The sequence below is a fragment of the Lissotriton helveticus genome, chromosome 10 (genome assembly GCF_964261635.1).
Source record: "Lissotriton helveticus chromosome 10, aLisHel1.1, whole genome shotgun sequence".
Taxonomy (NCBI): domain Eukaryota; kingdom Metazoa; phylum Chordata; class Amphibia; order Caudata; family Salamandridae; genus Lissotriton; species Lissotriton helveticus.
The window spans coordinates 359,136,342-359,144,525 of record NC_136071.1 but is presented as its reverse complement, the minus strand read 5'-3'; positions in this window follow the sequence as shown (position 1 = coordinate 359,144,525).

Here is an 8,184-nt window from a genome sequence, read left to right as displayed (position 1 = left end):
TTTGAGTTCAGAGTCAAGTTCAGAGTCTGTTTTTAGGCAGTCTTTAGGAAGGCAGTCCTTAGCAAAAGTCTGTTTACGCACTCCATGGAATTTCTTATATGGGTCAGGTGGACCCACCCCTTCCGGCCCTCGAGTTTAACGGCGGTCCTTGTTGTTAGTAAGACGAGGCGGGGCTCCTTCCAGCGGGGCTCCAGCGGACTTGAACGATCAAAATTCCGCACCAACACCAGGTCGCCTGGAATGACTTCATGCGGTTTCACCTCGGTGTTGTCTGGAAATGCGGCGGCAACCTGTGAACGACAAGAGTGTAGGGCAGACATCAAGGAAGCTAGGTAATCTGTCAGCATATTACTGGAAACATCGGTAATACTGCGGGGTCTAGGTGTACCCCACATGTTTGGGGGTCGGCCGAATACGACCTCATACGGGGACAGACCTGATCTGGAATGTGCAACCATCCTCATAAAAAATAAAGCAACTGGCAGGGCAACTAGCCAGTCTACACCTTTCTCTTTACATATTTTCGCAATGCGGATTTTCAGAGTCTGATTATGTCTCTCTACGAGACCGGCTGCTTCAGGATGGCGCACACAATGGAACTTCCACTGGTACCCTAACAGAAGGGAAACATGTTTCATGAGCTCAGATGAGAATGGCTGGCCGTTATCTGAATACACGACCCTAGGGAGTCCATAGCGGGGAAAGAATTCACAAACCAACTGCCTGGCAGTGGTCGCGGCTGTGTAATCTGGAACTGGATATGCTTCTGTCCACCTGGACAAAGCGCATACAACTACGAGAACATACTTAAAACCTCGACATCGCTCCATCTGAATATAATCCATCTGGAGGACTTCAAAAGGGTGGTCAGGAGGTTGGAATCCACCTTGTTCCACCGGGACACTTTTACCTGGATTGAACTGACAACATATCATACAGGTACGGACTTTCTGCTTGGCTGCAGCTCGTAAGTGTTTGTTGAACCAAAGGTTCTGAATACTGTCTAACATAGCTTTCTCTCCTAGATGTGCTGGACTATGTGCGGTATTAATAATGACTTGAACCATAGAGTCGGGGAGAAACCATGTGGCTTTTCCCTTCGTCAACCACCCTTGATCTGTCTGGACCCCTCCTTGTTCGGACCATTTCTTGATTTCTTCGGGAGTAGCATGTAACTGTATGTCTATGACATCTTGTGTAGGGTCCTTAACTGTCATACAAGTAGTCGAATCTGGAGTGAGTGTCTGTGTCGTGTTAACTAGAATGTCTGAAGCCTGAGCTGTAAGCTTGGCTGTTCGATCTGCTAGATCGTTACCTTGGGAAATGATGTCAGTAACTTTCGTATGTGCCTTGCACTTCATGATAGCGATAGCTGTCGGTAAATGTATTGCATCTAACAGAGCTTGAATGAGGAGACCATGCTGAATCTTGGTTCCATGAGAAGTCATGAAACCTCTCTCCTGCCAGAGCATTCCAAAGTCGTGTACAACTCCGAATGCGTAACGTGAATCTGTATATATGTTTACTTTCAGGTTCTTGGCACGTATGCAGGCTTGGGTCAGAGCGACTAGCTCTGCTGCTTGAGCAGACAGGGTGTCAATACGATGTGTTTCTATAACTTCGGTTTCAGTAGTCACTGCATACGCGGCTACTAGTTCTCCTGTACTTGTTCTCATACATGAACCATCCACATAAAGTGTCAGGTCGGGGTTAGGTAATGCAATGTCTGTCAGGTCTTGTCTTGGCTTTGTCATAGTGTTGACAACTTCCACACAGTCATGTGTGGCCGGATTGGAAGTAACTGACGGTAACAGTGTGGCTGGATTTAGAATGTTGCAGCGTCTGATTTCTATGTGTGGCTGGAACAGTGTCAGTTCATAACCTGTTAAACGTGCAATGGTCAAGTGCTGAGTCTGTGTTCGGTTTAAAAGAACTTCCACGGAATGTGGAACTTGTACTGTCAGGGAGTGTCCTAATACTATGGAATCACTTTGTCTGATTGCTAGAGCTGTGGCTGCAACTGACTTGAGGCACGCAGGCAGAGCCTGGGCTACTGGGTCTAATGTGCTCGAGAAATAAGCACAGGGCTTGTACTGTCCGGCTTGATCTTGTGTGAGAACAGATAATGCAGTGCCATCACGTTCTGTGACAAAAAGTGTAAAAGGCTTACTGTAGTTCGGTGTTGCTAGAACAGGTGCTTGACATAAGGCTTTCTTTAATTCATTGAATACAAATGTATGTTCCTGGGTCCAAGGGAGGACAGTCGATACGGCTGCCTCCTGTGTCGTTAACTGTATCAGTGACTTGGCTAGAAATGCATACTGAGGAATCCATTGTCTGCAGTAAGAAGTAAGGCCGATAAAAGCTCGTACCTCCTTCTGTGTCTTGGGCTGTGGAAGACTCGCTATTAACTGGATACGGTCAGGTGTCAACTGCCTACCCCACTTGGACAGCAAGTGTCCTAAGTATACCACTTGCTGGACACAGAATTGTAATTTGGAAGGGGACACCTTGTGCCCCTGCTCGGCCAGAAAATACAGAACTGTAAGTGACGCACGCTCGCAGTCACGTTCAGAACGGGCTGTGATCAGTAGATCATCGACATACTGGAGCAGGGCAGTGTCAGTTGGCATGCGGATATTGTCTAGTTGTCTCTTAAGTGCTTGACTGTAAATACTAGGACTTTCTGTAAAACCTTGAGGAGCTCGTGTGAATTTATAGCTTCTTCCATTTAAACAGAAACCGAAAAGGTACTGGCTGTCTGGATGAATGGGGACACTGAAAAATGCATTTTTGAGATCGATAACTGTGAAAAATGTAGCTTCAGAATCAATGACTGTCAAAAGGGATGAAATATCTGGGACTACTGGATACTGAGGTATGATACATTTATTAAGCTCTCGAAGGTCAATCACTAATCGATATACTGGGGGTGCATTTGGATCAGTACGTTTCAGGACTGGAATGATAGGAGAATTACATACATTGGAGTCAGTTTCTACAACCACTCCTTGAGCAATAATTTCGTCAATAATTTTGGATAAGGCTGCTACAGCCTCAGGTGGCAATCTGTACTGTCTGATTCGTGGCAAAACTATACCTTGTTTGAGAGTCACACGATGGGGTGTGATGTGCATACAGCCTACATCAGTTGGACCTTGCGCCCATAAATGCTGTGGTACATTCAATAATCTTGGATCAAAATCACGTAATACATAGTGACCTTTAAAGTCTCTGAGGAACAAACGGACTCCTTCTGGGGAGCAACAAATTACTGCACCTAATTCTTTTAACGTTTTAATGCCTAACAAATTTTCTGGACATGATTTCGTGAGTAATAAATCAGTAGTTCGGGACAATGGACCAACTTCTAGAGAAACTGGTTTCGAAATTTCATTAACAATCGGCTTTCCTGAAAATCCAAGGGAAACATTTTTAGAGCCTGAGAGCGGAGCCCCTGGAACCTCGTCATGACTGATAGTAGTCCTACTTGCCCCTGTATCAATCAAAAACTTTCTGTCTTTCCCTAATACTTGACTGTGTACATAGGGACCCTCTTGATCTACAGGTATCTCGATGAGAGGCAAGCCTACCTCCCTCTCTAGGCTGTTTCATGAATATGGCTGATACTCTGGATATTCTGTCTGTGCATACTGGTACATCTGCTGTGTAACATGCTGTGTTGCAGCGATAGGCTGCGATGCTGGAACTGTCTGTTGTGCATTCTGGGGTGACTGAGAAGTCTGTGAAACTTGTTCTTGTCTAGGCGGACGTGGTCTTTCTTTAGTTTTACCAGTAGCTATGTTGTGTTTCAGAACTGCACACTCGTTTATAAAATGACCTGGCTGTTTACAATAATTGCAAGTCCCTTTAACGGGAGCTGCAGGATGACTGGCTTGATTCGGACCCCTCTTCTGACTGTCTTGTGGAACAGATTGTGCAACTAATACTTTCATTTTCGTGTCTTTCATACGTCTCCTTTCGTGTTCTTGCTCTTCCCTGATTCTATTCTGGTGATACTGGAGCATCTGTAGCATTTGTGACGGAGTATTAGCTTGCCAACTACTTTCGACTTTCAATACTCGATTTTTAACTTGTGGACTTGAATTCTCGACTAGTTTGGTAACAAAAAGATGAGGGTACGATTCACTACTCGTCTTCAAACCACTGTTAATAATAAAACATTTTTCAAATCTAGAATAAAAATCACTAGTGTCTTCATCCTGTTTCTGTTTACAGGCTGAGATTGCATCCCAGTCTTCCTTTTTCGTGGCTAGTAGTCTTGGCAAAACTTGTATCAATAACTCGGGTAATTCTTTAACTTTACCCCCAAGACCGGTACCTGGTACTCGTGAATTATCTTCAGCTTCTAGAGCTGTCCAATCTATCTTTTTCTCTCCCACCTCCCATTCTTTTTCCTTGAGTTTTTCATATACCCCTGCGGGCAACAGAACTTTTAACATTTTAATGATATCAGAATACGTGTATTCTCCCATACGGAGCATGTCTTTTAATTCACGGTGGAACCCTGCTGGATCTTTGTCGTGACAGGGAATTAACTTTTTCATCTCTAAGAGTTCCATCTTTGTGACAGGGGTGTAAACAAATACTCGTTCTAGATCACCACCCGCTGTCCTAACTGGGTGTACTTCTCGTAACGGATGCTGTCTATCTATGCAAAATGATTTACTTTCTGGAGGTGAAACATGAACAAAATGCGGATTCAGAAACGTTCTATATTTGTGGCGCTGTTCTAGAATGATACTAATTAAATCAGTACCTAGACCTCTCCATCTATACTGGAGTAACTCGTTCAGAACATCATGTAACGGACCTGGATCAGAATGCTGTCCCTCATACAATGTAATGAGGTGCTGGATCATATACATACCCACCAGTCGCTGCTCGGCTGGGGGCAGTTTCAGAAACATTTGTGCCACTATTTCGTCTGGAAAAGTGGTAGAATCAGTAGTCCATCGGACCGCTGATCGGACTAGTTCTTGTTCATGCATGGTACTAAGTTCACTATAACCTATTCGTGATTTCAGAATGTGATCGGTAGCTTGGAATACTTGCTCAAGAGAACCTTGTTCTGGTGCTGGAGGAGGGAAAACTTTCTTGTGATCTAGGCGTGAATGTCGGTCGGGAAGTCTAGTACTACCTACATACGCTATCCTGGAGGGATTCTCGTCGTCTACCTCTTCAGTAGAAGAGTTGTCTTCTTTCTCGTTTACTCGTGCTGCTTCTCGTTTCTCGTGTATCTTTATTATTTCCCTACGGATTTTCTTGTACATACTCTCTATACAGTTCTGTGTCTTGTGTCTTCCCTCGGCTATATGGTCACTCCACCGGGTCAGGACTTTCATTTCTTCCGGATCTTTATCCGGATAATCTTGTTCTCTTATTAAACAATTAATTAGAAACTTCAAAAGCATGAGCTGAATCTCGACTTTTCTTTGAGCCATGGCCTCGCCAATACTTCCTGGATCTACTCCTGTACGGATGAAACGATATATTCTGTCTAGATAACCTTTCATATTCGGTAGGGTGTCCAAATATTCGGTCACCCGTCTTACACGTAATGAATATATGACCATATCATCATCGCCTGGGACTGGATCATAACGGCATTCGGTAAGGGCTCGCTTGATATCGGCGACTGACTGATGTTTGGGCGAACGCTGTAACGCTCGTGCATGTAGCTCGAGTAGCGTGATACGTCTGGGTTGAGGCGGGGTTCCAGGAGGACTTCCCCCCGCGGCCCCTAAACTAGAATCGTCGACGGGTATTGTACGTGCTGGGAGAGTGACTGATGTAGCGGGTACATGTACTGTAGGCTGGACCGGGGGTACCGTAACAGGTACTGTAACGGGTGCCCCGGTGGCTGGAGGAACAGGAATTACATTATTTACGGGAGCTGGCGGAGCAGGATTTGCATATTCTGGGACTGTGTCGTCCAAATAGGACGAAAGAAAAATATCAGCTGCGGTTGGTTTGTGACGTAACTTAATCGGAACTAATGGCGGCGGAAAATTACATGGTGCTTCCGGGGTTGCTTTCGGCAAGCCCTCGGCAAGAAGAGGATACATACCCTTAATAAGGGCATTTCTCTGTCTGTCTGACTGTTCGGCTTTAACTCGTTCACCTATTTCGATTAATTCCCTTTCTTGGGCTCTTTCTAAGGATTCCCTACTTAATTCTGATTTTCTGATTTCTTTTTCGGTTCTTCTATGAGATTCTTTGCGCCATAACTCGATGGCATCTTTCTGGGACTGTCTGGATTTCTTTTTCCATAATGCTTCTTCTACTCGCATGATGCACTCGGCATCCCACGTACCTGATACAGGCCATCTATATTTCTCTTCTAATTCCTTGGTGTATTCCACCCATAAGTCTAAATATAATATGGCACTTAAGCCATGCTTATGATACATAAAATGACCTGGACTGTCCCTAGGCGGGACAGGAACTGCTTCCTCTAATAACCCTTTTCTGGTTTTTAACTGACGTAACTTGGAGAATAGAGGCATTGTCTAGGCTGGAATCTGGATACAATACAATACACGATAAACACAATAATGACTGGAAAAACAAATCATTCATACCACGACATTGAAAACACATTAAACGACATTTAAAATAACAGTTCAGACAGAATATTACCTGATATACTGAGAACAGAACACATGAATTTCTCGAGAACGGAACTTACTAGAATTTCTAGATGCACTGCTAAACAGTACGAAACTTACCGGTCCCATAAAGAGACACGTCAGGACCCGCATCCACCTAGGTGGACACTTCGTGTTGGATCTGTGTACCCAAACCCACGGACCAGAGACAAATTAATTGACCCTGTCTAGATACTACCCCAGCAACGGTACTCACCGGGCAGCAAGAACGGAAGGCCTCGGACTGGACTGGACTGCTACGACGACGGACTACGAACTTCGGACTTCAGTTACAGGTGGGCCTCCGGATACCTCGGACCTTGGACTCTCGGCTTGGGCTCTGGTCGGGACTCGCCGCGTTCCTCACCGCCTCGTCTGGATGCTGGACCGCAACCTCCGTCTCCTCCGTGGGCCTGAGGGATACTTGAAGCAGAAATATCTGCACGTGCACGGTATGGTTCCGTCACGGCTGCAGAGGATCAGGGGGCCTGCGTGGCTTCGCCGGCGCGTGGGGAAAGGGCAAGTCCCTATTCGGGCGCCATTATGTGGTAAATAAATAATTAATTACCGGTTCTATTTTTTAATACAGTGAATGAAACAGATAGCTCAATAAATAAGAGTCAGGATTCGAGGTATCTTGAGTCTACAGGCTTTAATCAGGCATAAAGGACAGGAACAGGACAGCCTGCAATAGTACGGGATGGCAGCTGCCAGGGAAGGGACAAGGGAAGTCAGGATGGCTAATTGGCAATTTTTAATATGGATGCACAGTATATATATCAAAACAATTGCATTACATTCAATACAGTAGGCGTAGCAGTAGGCGTGACTCGTAGCAGTCGCGAAAGATAAGGGCAAAATGATGTAACAAGAAGGCGTGTACAGGGCGTATACATAGACATGTGATGTAAACGTAACAGAAGTGTCATAAATGAGGCGGAAACATGGAGGGGGCTACCTGAGCAGCTGGGACCTCTAACCTAGTGGTGCGCGCAAACGGGCAATGACGTGTTACCAGGGAGAACTGGGGGCTATGACTTCTGCGCTAGAAGAGGAGACTAAAGTCTGGAGTGTCAGAGCGACATGTACCCAAGGCATATCTGGTATCTGGTGTTTAGAGTACATATTGATAGAATCCAAAAGTTATCAGGGCAAAGGCTAATAGACATTAGGACTGATGCGTGCATAATTCTACATGTATTGTGTGTGCGAGGAATATTCTATGAATATTAATACAGTATTTCTCTTACATGGAGACAGAAAGGCTAGACCATGACGGAAACTATTGATGCGATTCAGTAGCTTAGGAATGCAGAGAAGGAGGGCAGGACTGATAACTAGAATCATAACATACTCTTGGCAGACTGGGAGGCAGAGCCAGGCCGGGCCGGGCACTGCGAGGCATGAAGTAAGCTAGGGGTCAGGGATGCAGGTGGGGGCTGTATCGCTCCTCGGAGAGGGTTCAGAAGACTGGAGCTGAATCTGAATCCGGGCCCTTTTGAGGCCTAGAAAC